The sequence below is a fragment of the Anser brachyrhynchus genome (assembly GCF_964034855.1).
Source record: "Anser brachyrhynchus genome assembly, chromosome: Z".
NCBI classification, from domain to species: domain Eukaryota; kingdom Metazoa; phylum Chordata; class Aves; order Anseriformes; family Anatidae; genus Anser; species Anser brachyrhynchus.
Genome location: NC_137697.1, coordinates 5168781 through 5182044, shown reverse-complemented (window position 1 = coordinate 5182044; position 13264 = coordinate 5168781). Strand labels below are relative to the sequence as shown.

Sequence of the window (13264 nt, the reverse complement as noted above, 5' to 3'; positions counted from 1 at the left end):
ATCACATCAGGCTTTAGGGACCTGTTGCAGACCCCTGTTCTGGGAGCTTTTTTGGCTTCTTCTCTGCTGCAGACACAACTCTCTGCAGCTGCCCCTGGGTGAGCAAGCAGATACCAACCCTCTCCCACCCAGGAGATGCTCTCAAGACTTCAGTATGAGCAGCAAAACCATATTGGGATGCCTGGGAGGAAAAAAAGCTTCAGGAATGGCTGCGCTCCCCTCCAGCACAGGAGCTCTGACCACAGCTCGCCAAAAAGACACGGTGGTTGAATTTCTGCGGAGTGGAGCTGCAGGGAGAGAGAAAAATAAAAACAGCCCAAGCCCCAAACCTCCCGCCCCGAGTGCATTGCCCCAGAATAAACTTTGACACCAGCCCTGCTGGGAGTGCAACATCTCAGCACCCTGCAAGGGATGGCCAGGGAGGAAATAAATTCCTGTTAGAGCAAGGCATGGAGGCATTGCGTGTAAGGCATCGCAGGATCATTTGGTTTTGAAATGCCTTGAAGTTGCATTTCACAGCTTGCCCGAATTTAATAAATTCACACACACGGGTTTTATCGCACTCACACAGATCTTCTGGTGTGACTCCAGCCTGGGCACCTTCCAGTCAGTTAGCAAACATCTGCCTGACACGCTGCTTGCTTTTTCACCCTCTTGCGACGGGGACGGGCCTGCTCGGGGAGGCTGTGTTTTGTTCAGGTTTGGTTTGTTTTGGGGAGGAGAACGGCGCCGGGTCACTGCTTCTCCCTCTCTGCTGGGACGCTCACGCTGAGAAGTGACATCCCTGAGACGTGCCTCCCCTCTGAAGCTGTGCTTCCGCGGGCAGGGAGGGCTCCAGTCCGAGGGCCCTGATGTTCCTGCTGCTGTATGGGCGTGACGCTTCTCCATACAGCTTGACAGAGCCACTTCCATGCCTCTCCCACCCATCTGGGCCTGAATCCTGGACCAAACTGCGTGGGGCCTCAGCCCTGCAGGCGGCTGATTGCAGGGTACCAACTTGCCACATGGGTTCCCAGCCCGAGGTGGGTACGGCACCAGGGCACTTGGTGCACAGCTCTGCCCGCACAGACGAGGCTCAGCTGCATGGTGTCACTGTGGCACAGCTTGGCAAGCCCCAGGGACGTGGCTCTCAGTCAGAGTCCCTCTGGCCAAGAGCAAGCCCGCAGGCTGCTTGCTGGCTACAGCCCTGCATCCCGACCTCCATCCCGGCCAAGAGCTGTTTGCATCTGACAGGGGCATTTTAGACCCCATGGCTCCCTACTGATGAGACCCTCCACCTAACCCTGCTGGCCAGGGCAAGCATTGGATGTTGCCCCATCAGCTGGAAACCTGCAGGAGACCAACACTCCCTGCTGCTCTCCCCCTCTCTGGTCCCCAGCCAGCATCTGCCCTAACTTGTGTGCCCAGAAATTCGTGGTACACTGATAACCGAATGCAAACAGAGAAATCCCGGTATGAAAGGTGTCCCTGAACTCGTCAGGCATCCCCTCAGTGCTGTTTGTAATGAAGGAAGCAAACAATCCCACAATCCGTGCTGCCGAGGGCTCAGGGAAAGAGACCCACACTTCTTCCTGCACAGAGACAGACGCTCTGCTGATGGGGCACAGAAGGGCAGAGAAGGGGCTTTTCTCTCCTGCTCCTTCGTATTCAATTATCATGTTTCTAATTTAGCAGGCGGCGGGGCCAGGGACTTTCACAGCAGGCAGAGTTCTGTGTGCCTGGCCAGCCCTCCTGCCAGCGCAGGACAAGCCCAGGCGCCTTCAGCTGCTTTTTGCTTTGAAAATGAATTCATCCGTGTTGGAAGGTGGGAGGCAGACCAAGTGCAGATGCTTTGGCGCTGAAGCAGCAGGTACAGCGCTGTCCTGAGGTGCCTTTTTCCCTTCTGACCTGCTGATGCCAAGCCAGGAGGTAGGAAGGGAGCACAGGCCTGAGAATAATTTTGCATGAGCTCTCCAGATGCCCCCAGCCTGCATTTTCCTACACGACTCCAGCTCCGTCAGACCTTCTCACGGCATCAAAACATTTTGCTTCAGTCCAAACCTTCTGTTGTTTCTGATTTTGTTTGTTTGTTTGTTTAATTGTCATTCTGTGGAAACTTTCGAAACGGCGACTGTTCCAGCCCTTTTGGGGAAAAACAAGCAGAGGCTGAAATTTTGGGATTCCCCTTGGAGCGAAAATCCCACATCTCGGTGGGAGAGGTCAGCGCCTCGATGCAGAAGGGTGGCACGGGTCGGGGTCCTGCAATGGCATCGCTGGGCCCCTCAGCAAAGGCTGGGAGGGGATTTTTGGTGCCCTGGGCATATCCTGCCCTCGTCCCTCAGGAAATAGCTGCCTGGCACTGCAAGGCAGTCGGGTTGCTGGCTCCAGGCAGATCACTTGCAGAACAAGACCTGTATCCGGGTTGTTTCTCCGGGGCTCAGAAAGGAGCCCCCTGCTTCAGATGAAGCTTTTCTCACATCCGCCCTTTGCATGTCCTCCTGTTACTCCTGACTACACATCACCTAATTACAACACCTTTCTCTTCTTCCTTCATCCTTTCTGGGGTCCCAAATGATTTCTCCACTTTCTTGGCAGGGTTCTCTGCCCTTTCCTTGCTCCCAGGCTGCTTCTCCAGGCGTTGGGTGGGATGAAATAAGGAGGAACAGGAGTGCCTTCCTCTGCCACCTTTCTGCCACCTTTCTGAAGCAGGAGAGAGCGAAGCAGCAAGCCCCTTGCAGTGCACTGTGCTGATTTTCTATGCATCCTTGCCCTCCACCTAGCTCTGACCAGCAGCAATGGAGCTAGTGGTGCCCATTGCCACTCGACATGAGATGGGCTCTCAGGTGCTGCTCATAGATAAGAAAATGTGGTTGCAATCAAGGCTTCCTGTGGGAAATAGCACCAGGAACCAACCTCTTCAGGCTGCTTTTTTTCCTCTCAGCTTCACTGGGCTCCAGCATGCTGTCTTGCTTGGATGCTTTGAGACTCTCTCTTTCTCTAGACCATCTCCATCCCCATGGAAGCCCCATGTCCTTCTGCCATCCAGGGACAATTTTTTACCCCCTGCTCTAATCAGTGTCACTTAGGGCTGGCCCCGCTGCAGTTTCGGCATGCAGCTGCTAGCCTGTAGCTCCGTAACTGGCTGTCCTAGGACTCAGCAACTGCTCCTCCGAGAAGACAAATCGGTCATTATGCATCTGAACAAATAGATTTCATATTCCAAATGGAGAGATCTGTCAGCGGCCCCGTTCCTCTGGGAAGCTGAGAATGTCAAGCCATTTAAGAGCCCTTTCCTAATGATGCCCCTGGTGAGCAGCCATGAAGACGTATAGCCCCAGAGCTCAGCGAGAGTTTGCTGGAGACTATCAGGGGTAGAGGGGGAGATTAGGAGGCATTAGCGCAGCAGAGCAGCTCGTTCCAGCATGTCCTCCGGAGTCCTGTACAACAGAAAAGGAGCATGAGACATGGGCTCAGATTAATGGCTTCTTCACAAGCTGGTTTTGCCTTCTGACAGAGGAGAAAAATGATTTCACACACACACGCACATGAACGAGGGGAGATGGGCTGTTCTGCCTGACTTGTACATCTTGTAATGGAGAGCCTCGCTGGAAGAAGAAGGAGGAAAAGATGAAGTAGGGCAATGGGAATGCAGTCCCTCTCTGACCTGCCTTGGTATTTATCGACTGCAGATCCTGCCTGCAACACATCAACCTTTGTCCTGGTCTGAGAGCCTCTGCCAGCCTTGTCCCCCTAAAGGGCAGGTCTCTGCAGGGCAGGGGCAGGGTTACCAGGTCTGGAGACCTCTCCCAGGTCAGAAGAACCTCCCCCAACAGCACAGAGAGGGACAGAGCTGGCCAGGAGTTGGCCCTCGCAGCCAGGACCATGTCCAGGTGGTACTAGGCTCCTTGCTCCCAGCCCAAGGACGTGGACAGACAGCAAAATCTGGAGTCCGTCTGTTCACCCAGTCCATGGTTTGATGTTCTCCCTCTGCCCACATAGGTGCTCCGACCTGGAAATCCAACATTTCGTATTGGAAATAACCAGGATGCAAGTCCCCAAAGAGACATCCCCTCCCAAGCCCTTCTTTTATTTGGGCTAAATTTGTGAGTGGCATCAGTCACTCCAAACCAAAGTTTTTGGTCAAAATGGGGTTTGCCAAAAAATGCAGCTGTGCTGAGCATTTCCAAGCAGTTTGGGAACTTGTCCCAGAGGTGTGGGATAAGGCAAGTCCTTAAAAAATTATACCTGCATTTAAAACCAAACCAAAACAAAGCGAACCTAGTGAATCAAAGCATTCACACCAGGTAAAGGTGACCAGAATCAAACGCCCAGCTGCAAGGAAAAAAATCAGCATTCCCTGAACTTAAGCACCCACACTGATACCCACTCCCCGTACACAAAGTGGGACCCTATCTTCTTCTAAAAGTGTTTTCCAACCTGCGCGTTATCTCTCCAGATGAAGCCATTTATATTAAGAGAAGAAAAATGCAAGTGTCTAGAGGCCACCTTTAATAAAGTGCTTGATGCAGTGTCTTGCGAAATCTTACCTGGCAAATGAATTCAAATTGGAGCAGATACAAGCTGAGACACCTGACGGGAAATTGGCTTAAGGTGGGTAAACAACGAGCCATGATAAAGTACAGGGGACCAAGCAAGGAGGGAGGTGTCCGGAAGGTGCAACAGGGATCGATGTTAGAGCTGGTTTAGTTTAACATCTTTATTAATGATAGGGAGGGAGAGGTAAACAACACATTAATAATGTCCCGGGATGATACTAAACAGTGCAACTCCATAGAGAGCCAAGAGTAGGAATTTGCGGAGCAAGGGCTGCTTGAATTTTGTTATCAAGGTCAAGGGATAGGCTGGGGACAGCCAGTGGGGCAGCGGCTGTTGGAGAAAAGGGTTCTAGAAGAGGAACCCAGGCAGGAGACATGAGATGAATGCTCTGAGACACTGAGGGGAAGCCATTTTGGGGCAAATCCCATGCCATAGCCCTTGGAGAGCCTTTGTTTTAATGAAGGGGCACTATATGCACATCCAACAGGCAGTAGAAATCAGAAGCTGCACCAAGCTAGATGCTTCCTTCAAGACATCATGCTCTCCCAAGAAAGCTTTAGGCAAGTGTTTAAAATTAGAGACGCTGTCTCTCCTGACCCCAGGGGTACTGCACAGGGTCCAGGAAACGCTGTGCCAACAGGAGGGACAGATAAGTAAGCATGAAGCGATCAGCAAGATCACTGCTTTGGAAATTGGTGATTGCTTGATACCAGCAATCCTGGTTTGATGTCACTTGTGGTATCTTTCAGAGGACAGCCCTGGCTGAGGAAACACACACACACACAGTGCTTCAGAAAGACTAATTTTCCACATCTCAAGGAAATTATGAGCAAAACTGTTTGGGAGGAAGGTGAGGGCAGGTAAATGAGATATTGAATGTTGAATAAGCGGAGACGGTGCAGGAAAGAGCTGCAAAAATGACTGTGGAGCTGGAAGAAAAACAGCCTTGCAATGAGAGACTTAAAAACCTTGATCTGTTTAGCTCATCAAAAAGAAGATTGAGATATAACTGATTGCAGTGTGTAAGTACCTTCCCAGGAAGAAAATACAAGGTGCGAAAGGCTCTTCAATCACATGGGGAAAGGAATACAAGAGCCAGCAGCTGGAAATTAAGGTCAGACACATTCCAGTAAGATTTGCAGCATAAAATGTGACTGGCTGTTCAGTCAAAATCCCAGGGATGTGGTAACTTCTGGGACGTGTGATTTCTTCACATCTTTGAAGCAAGGGATGGTTTTCTGTAAGATGCTCTGGTCAGATCCATGCTTCTGGACTGCGTTCAGCAGAAACCAGATGCGACTCCTGACAAGAGGGCTGTGCTACAGAGGGGGTCGTGACAGACGACCTGTGGTTTATTTCCAGAATGATTTGCCTGCTTATTTGGAGGTTTAAATGCCTTATGCTGTGTCTCATTCCTTTCTGTTCCACAACTGCTGGCATATCCGCTAAGCAGTTTATTATATCCTCTCCACAGCCTTAATTCCCGGTCTTTGTTCGTCCTGTCCAGACACTGTGGGGTACTTGGGTTTGTGGTGCTTGCTATTCTGGTGTATGCATTTACCCTACACTGATGTCTGTCATTTCAAAGCACAGTCCCTTGCTCCCCATGCATTTTCCACACCTGTGGTTAAGATCTTTATGGGACAGCTCCTGTTTTATTCCCAGACCTGCAGGAGCCTCTTATTGAAGGAAGCTTATGCTGTGCTCCCTTTTAGGAAAGCTTTACACTCCTCTGTGCTTGTTAAATGTCTTTTCAGTCATGAAGCTAGCATCCTTTTTGGCAGAACAGCTTCATCTTCTCTTCAGCAGAGGCAACCTGATATCAGGAGGTGGGTAAGGGAGCTGGCTGAGTGTGCCTCCTGCTTGTACACAGGTATTGTGCAAGGAGACATCTGGATCAGCCCTCTCCTGGGGACAGTGCCTGTGGGTCTGCCCAGGCACCCTGACATTGCCAGAAACACGAAGGCACTTCAGAAATGGGCAGGAGTGACGAAAGGGAAGGCCCTAAAGGAGGGGTATCCGGGGGACTCGCCTGCCTGCAGGAATTTGGAAGGAGGGGGGAGGTTATTTAGGGTCCCCCTGTGGCTTCGCTGGGAGGAAAGGAATGAAATCAAGCAAGAAAAATTGCGTCTGAACATCAGGAAATGCTTTCTGTCACAGAGACGTATTAGGCTGGGGAATTGCCTCCGTGGGCATGGGCTGAGAACATGGTTGCTCAAGACAGACTTTGTGGGCCTGCGAACTCAAAGGGAAATGTCCTGCGGAGGTGTCAGCGTCTCGGAGCTGTGCCAGATGGAGACCATCTCAGCACTGCTGACATTCATGCATATCATGCTACTGGGTGCTCAGTGGGACCTCGAGGACCTCTCCCAGCATGGACTGGGGAGGGGACGAGCGCTCCTTGTGATATTCGACCTGTGGCCTGTCTCCACCTCTCCTCCTCCCATGGGTTGATCCCTGGGTGGCTCGTCCTACCTGCTCAGATGACACTAGTGGTGGAGATGGGCAGGAGGGAGAGGGCTCCCCAGGCATCCCAAACCTGATGTCCTCACCCGTGCCCCTGCATCACGGTGGGTACCAAGGAGGGGAGGTCACAGCTAGCTAGGTCACACCGTGGGTGCAAACTCACCTCCAGCAGTGGTCCCCTCTGCTTTCCCCACCAGCTTTCTCCTGCAGGATGTTGTCTGTAGGGCTTCGTGTCTTTCCTTTGCCTTCCCTCGCTCACCAACCCAGCCTCTTGGGTTTGCTTTGGCCAGGGGTGACCATGTCCCCCTGGGCAGATTGTCCCTACCAAACTGGCTGGCTCCCACAGAAACGCTGCCAGCACCATTTCTCTAGCAGATATATCTGTTTCCCAAAGAAGACCTATAGGTGGCCTGTCTCTTATCTACCTTTTCCTCCTTTGCAGTCGCTCCTCTCCTCCCTACTTCTCCCAGAGAGTTGTGTTGTTGCCATGGTTACCCCTTTATCTTTAAAGATACATTTTTTTCCCCAATGCAGACTGAAATTCCTGAGCTTCACCCTCCATAGAGAACTGCCTCCCTCTAAAGTGGCACTAATTGAGCATGAAATGCTATGCAGCTAAATTACACCATAATTTATTCGGCGTTAAATGATTTAAGCAGTTGCTCAGGAGTGCTGCGGACAAGAATCACACCCCTCTTCCCATCTTCTTCACCTTGTCAGTGCGTTGCTGGCATCCAAGCATTGCCTCCTTCGAGGAAAGGGGCAGCTGGCATTTAATTGCTGGATTTTTTGGGGAGCCAATATATTGTGGAAACTCATGGAAGCACCTGTAATCACAGCCCAATCGCTCCTAGGAGCACTTTGCCTGTGCTGGGCTGCTCTGCAACTCATCTCAGTGCCACAGTGTCCAGGGCATCACCAACATCCTGCAGGCAGCTGGGGGAGTTTCGCCTCTCAGACTGGGATCTGGGGGGCTTGGGTTCCCCCCTCCCAGTGGCTTTTCTTCCATGCAGAGAGACAACTTAAGTGCAGGCAGTTTGGCCAGTTTGAAACCAGCCACTGAATTATCTTACATTGGTGATTTCTTCACAGCCAGACTGCAGATTGTTCTCCCAGCCTGACAAGTGCCCTCCAGTGCCACGCAATAGCAGGTCCCTTACATTATTTCTTCTCTATGGGAAGGAGGTGCATGCTGTCCCTAAGCAAATAAGAAATATCTTTCTTCCCTTTCTATTTTTTTTTTTAATATAGTACAATATTGAGGAAAAATCCAAAAGTTTCACTTGGAACACATAAAGCTGACAAGTTCCAACCTTTCTGAAAGGTTTTCCGGTGTCTTGTCAGGCTGAAGCTATTTGGCAAAATTGATAAAAGTATCAGAACTACCCCCATCAGCCCAAGCGCTATTTTTGGAAGGAAAAGAGGGAAAAGTCACATTGAAAAAAAAAAAAATCACCTACTTAAGCTCAGAATGGAGGCAATTTTGGCATTGTGTAAGAGACTCCAGGAGACATGCATTCTCCTAAATAAGGAAGGAAGGAAGAAGTACCAGCATGATCAAAGGTACAGAGAGACAGAGAAGATTCCTTTTTTTTTTTTTTCCCAGTATTTGAGAACTATGGTTAACTGGGACTTCTTCAAGCTGAGGAGTAATTGGGGACAAGGAGCAGTCGCCCTGTAGAGCTGGAAGCATTGCTGCATGGACCAGCAGATTAGGGCACTTCAGACTGTGAAATGCCTAAGAGATGACTGAGGAGAGGTAGGTCAGGAGTCCAGCAAGCCTAAAACAGCATTGGCAAGATGTCTGGGGAAGGATGCTTTTATGCCTTTTCCAAGTCAGTAGAACCTTCTAGTAAAACTAGAAGGAAATGGTTTCAAGGGATTTGGCTCTTCATACATGTGGGTTAACTTGTGTAATTTCTCACCACAGGATGTTGTGGGTGGTTAAAGTTTATAAGAGTTATTTAAAAAAAAAAAAAAAAAAAAACTTTGCAGGGAGATAATTCATCAAAACCTGCCTAATCCTAGAGCTGTGTTTTGTTGTGAGCTTGAAGACTGTTCTGAGGAAAACTCATGACGCATTGGTTTTGGTTTGATACAGAAACTTGGGGACCTTTTGATGAGTAGTGCTGGCACAGATTATTTACAGAGATATTCGATATGACTCATTGTGGTCTCATGGTCCTGTCTCAGGGGTGATGCCCATCCTGTAAAAAGAGAGAGTGGAGGTGCCTGAGCCCCTTCCTCAGAGGTGCAGGCACCAACAGCATGCCGGACCTCCTTCCAAATCATGCAACTGCCTTCCCCATTTTTTTTCCATGGGAAAAGTTTGATTTATCAAAACCAAAGTGTTTCATTTAAAAGTCTTGCTTTTGGGACAAAACTTTTCTTGGAAAAAAAAAAAAAAGAGCACTGATAAAGGTGAAACGCTTCATTTGGCTCTTTCTGGATTGCAATCTTTCAGGACTTCTTCCCCTGTTTCAAAAAGGGAAATGCATTGTAAAACTAAATGCAAAATGTAAAAAGCAGAAACTGAAGCAGAACCGTTCAACTGATCCCCACATCTTCCCTTTTTCCCCTGCTGTTTTCCTTCAAGAACGTTGTTAATCTCTCTGGCTTTTGTTCCATTCCATAACAGAAAACCTTAAAATATCCCCAGGTTCCTGCACAACTGCTTCCTTTTTCCTGGGGACGACCTCTGCAGTGCAAAGCCAAGGCATCAAAGCCCAGGACACCTCTGACTCTCCAGCTGCCCCAGATAAACCTCCTAGCCCCAGTGAGCTGTGCTAAAGACAAGGCAGATCATCAGTTCTAAACTTGCACATCCCAAACTGGGCAGGAGCAGAAAACACCAGCTAAATGCCTTTCACTGCCCTGAATTTCACTGTGTTGCTCTTTCTGACAGATGCAGCGGGTGGTAGAAGTTGTGACAGCTCTGCCTGCTCAGGAGCAGCACGTGGACCATGCAGGGAGCCCAGGCCACACATGTCCACCCCACCAGGACACCTGCGCCCCCTGCAACCAGCTCTCCTTGGCTTCTGCTGTGGTCCTCAGACTTGCTTCTCCACCATCAACACCTGCGTGATGATAAGACACTTTTCCTAAGCCCTGGCTCAGATGGGTTGCATCTGCACTGGTGGCAGGCAGGTGAAGGACCACACTTTTTGCTACCAACCTTCCTTGTGAACTGAAGCAAGGTATTTCTCATGTCTTCTACTGCATTTGGGAGCCCTTCAAGGCCATGCTTTTCACTCCATCCCACCTTGTTTCTTGAGGACCTCTTTAGCACCTCTGCCATAGGGGCCGTGCTGCTGGTTATCATGCAAAGCCTCTGCCTGCATATAAATAATTACTTTAGAAGAGCTTGACTCAGAACTAGCTTTGGACAAACAAAACATTTTTTTCCTTTTTTTTTTTTTTAAAGCTTGCTTCATCAACATTGAAAAATGTCATGCAGGGGGATTCCCCCCCACAAAAAGGGGGGAAGAAGCAGCAGCAGGGGGGGCTGCAGCACTCTGGGGCTTTTTCAGGCAAAGGAACAATCCTGCAAGCATGTAAGTGCAGCTCTGGAAGACCAGATGTTGTAACTTATCACATTTATGGTGGAAACTTGAGGGCCAAGAGGGAATTGAAAGAGCAAATAGTTAGCAGCCTAAACCCAAATAACGGGAAATATATAACGTGTATCAGAAGGCTGCTGGGGCTGATTGGTCTGAGGGAGAGGCAGGGGGGTGGGAAAGAGCAATTAGAGAGCAGGAGGAAGAAGAGGAGGCGAAGAAGGGCACCGTGGAGGAGCCAAGGGATTCCTGAAAATCTACAGGGGCAAACCTTCAGGACATCTCATTAAAATCAGCTGCCAGCCTGGCGGACCAAAGTGTAACACATTATCCAACTTCTCAAAATGACATGACGAGCTGAGGGCAGGGTTACTGGTGCTGAGCTCTTCTGTAATTAACTGCCCCAAACTTTGTTAGCTCAGTGGGTTTGTCCTTGCACCCTTCCAGGGCACTGAAAAAGGCAGAAGCCAGAATCCTGAAGTGAGAGAGGTTGTCAGCTGGAGCAGAAACCCCGGGACACCCTGAAATAGGGTCCAATGCCTGCACCGCACAAGACCATGGGGAGAAGCACATCTCTTTGCAAACCCCCCGTGCTGCCTTACTAACAGCATATAGCAACTACACTCTCAAGTTTCGGCTCGCTGGCTGCCTCCCCTTTCTCCCCCTTGAACAATTTTGTTGACGTGAGAAATTGTTTGCCAGCTAAGCTATTACTTATCATACAGTTGGTTAGCCTCTTTATCAGTGGCGCTGCACGGGGGCTTGGTGATGTGAGGCTGAATTTTGTGAGAGGCTGCAGTGTGGGGCTGGGCAGAAGGGATGGGTATAGGAGGGGGTCAGGAGACGAAACCACTTCTGACAAGCAAAGTGCACAACTGCCAAACCAAGGGAGCCTGTAGTTAAGTGCTGGTACTATCCTGCCAGCCCCAGTCAGTGGCTCACTCAGATCTAGTATTCATTGCATGCTATGCCTTATGATAAGAGGAGAATGCATTGTGCAGCTTTAATAAAGGTTGTAGCTCATAACGCTGCTTACCGAAGTCTTTCATCTTCCCTCTAATTAATTCATGCTAATTTCCTTGCCGGTTGGATACATCAATTTGGAGTTTAAAATAGAATCCTGGTTTGTTTGTGGAGTTCAGCATGTTGCAAAATACAGGCCTCAAACTAGAAAAAAATGCTAAAATGAAAAAAAAATAAAAAAAAAAAAGAAAGGGAATCTTATGGGCTTCCCATGAGCTGCTGCACAGCCTGCATTGGGAGATGCCATTTCTTTGGGTTAGAATGTGGGTCATTTAAGTTTAACAAGTTTTTCTTACATCCAGCCCTGAGGGGCTGGGGATGCAGTGCAGTGGGGATGGCCTTCAGGTTGCACTAAGAAACTTTTCTTCAACACCACCAACTGCAACAATTCAGTTCCTGCTGTAGGCTGTGGTACATGGGGTCACAGCTCAGGGGACTGGAAAGGACCTGGAGCACCATCGGTCAACCCCTCCCCAAAACCTGCCTTTTGTAAAGCCCTTTCTGGCAGACCTGTAATTCTTGATGATTCCCCAAAATAGCAGGTCTATTTCTCTCCAGGCAGTCAGCAAACACTTAACTCTTGTCACTTCGATTTCCTTGTATCTTGCTTGACATCCCCTTCCTGCAGTTCAGACCCGCTCCTCCTTTCCTGCCCATGGGCCGTGGATCATTCCCACCCTCGCTGCAACCTTCTCCCTACAGGTCCTGATGGAGTGACATGGGTAGACTCTCAGACACAAACACGAGAGCAGCAGACACCCAAGAGACACTTTCCCATCCACTCACATACCCACACGTGTGTGCTTCCAAACCCATGCACACCAGCTCCAGCCTTTTTCCCTGCGAGCATCCTCACAGCGCCTGCAGCAACACGGGTTTCAGAGCTGATGGAGAATTAACCAGATCACCCAAAGCCGTGGTGCCATGGGCTGTTCAGATCTTGTGGGAAACTCTCTCGGCATTCGAGAGGGGAAATATTCGGTAAAAATGACTGTGATGTCTTCCTGCTCCTAACCTTCCTGCCCAGCAAAGGAACAGCAGCAAAACTGTCTGTGCGACTCCAGGCACGACAATGCCTCGGGTGGATTCCAGGCAATCGGAGGAAATCTTGCTAGAAACGTGGCGTGCAAAGAGGTACCGCGGGTTCCAGCTGGTTTGAATTTTCCCTGTATTTATAAAAAATAAATTGATACTTTATTAGCTAATCAAAGTAGCTACTCATGCGTTTTTGCCTCCCCCTCCCTCCTCAAATTTAGCACGGTTGTTTCAGATGCTAATATACAGCGTGCAAGAGAACAAGAGAGCCTTTCTGTGAGAGATTTTTAAGACATCTTAGAGGATGCTTAATAAAGAGGCAGTGTGGGGTGGTGTCTGGGTCAAGAGCACGACAATCAGGATCCTTGGATTCATTCCCAGCTCTGGCACAGCTCCAGAGCAAACACTGCTGCTCCATGACTCAGTTTCCCTCTCTACAGCATCATCTGCTTCCAAGGCCAGCTCTATTCTGGATTTCAGCAAACAAAGTGGTAAAAAAAGATTTTGGCCATGCTGGTGTTGCCAGCATGAAAAAAGGAAACGGTGAAAGTGGGTGACAAGGTCTGGTTTTGCTCACAGATCCCACTGGTGGCTGTGTGATACTGGTGTTGGGGTGAGTTGTGTTTTCTTCCCACGTGGGTAAATGT

General features: G+C 49.5%; 1 long non-coding RNA gene across 1 annotated transcript in view; it reads right to left on the bottom strand.

The window, feature by feature from the left end:
* The window catches only part of LOC308185554, a 34918-nt gene extending 32719 nt beyond the window's left edge, over window positions 1-2199 (bottom strand). Inside the window, exon 1 of the long non-coding RNA XR_013943464.1 lies at window positions 568-2199. This is a non-coding gene — a long non-coding RNA (uncharacterized lncRNA). The remainder of the gene's footprint in view (window positions 1-567) is intronic.
* Window positions 2200-13264: the final 11065 nt, after the last annotated feature.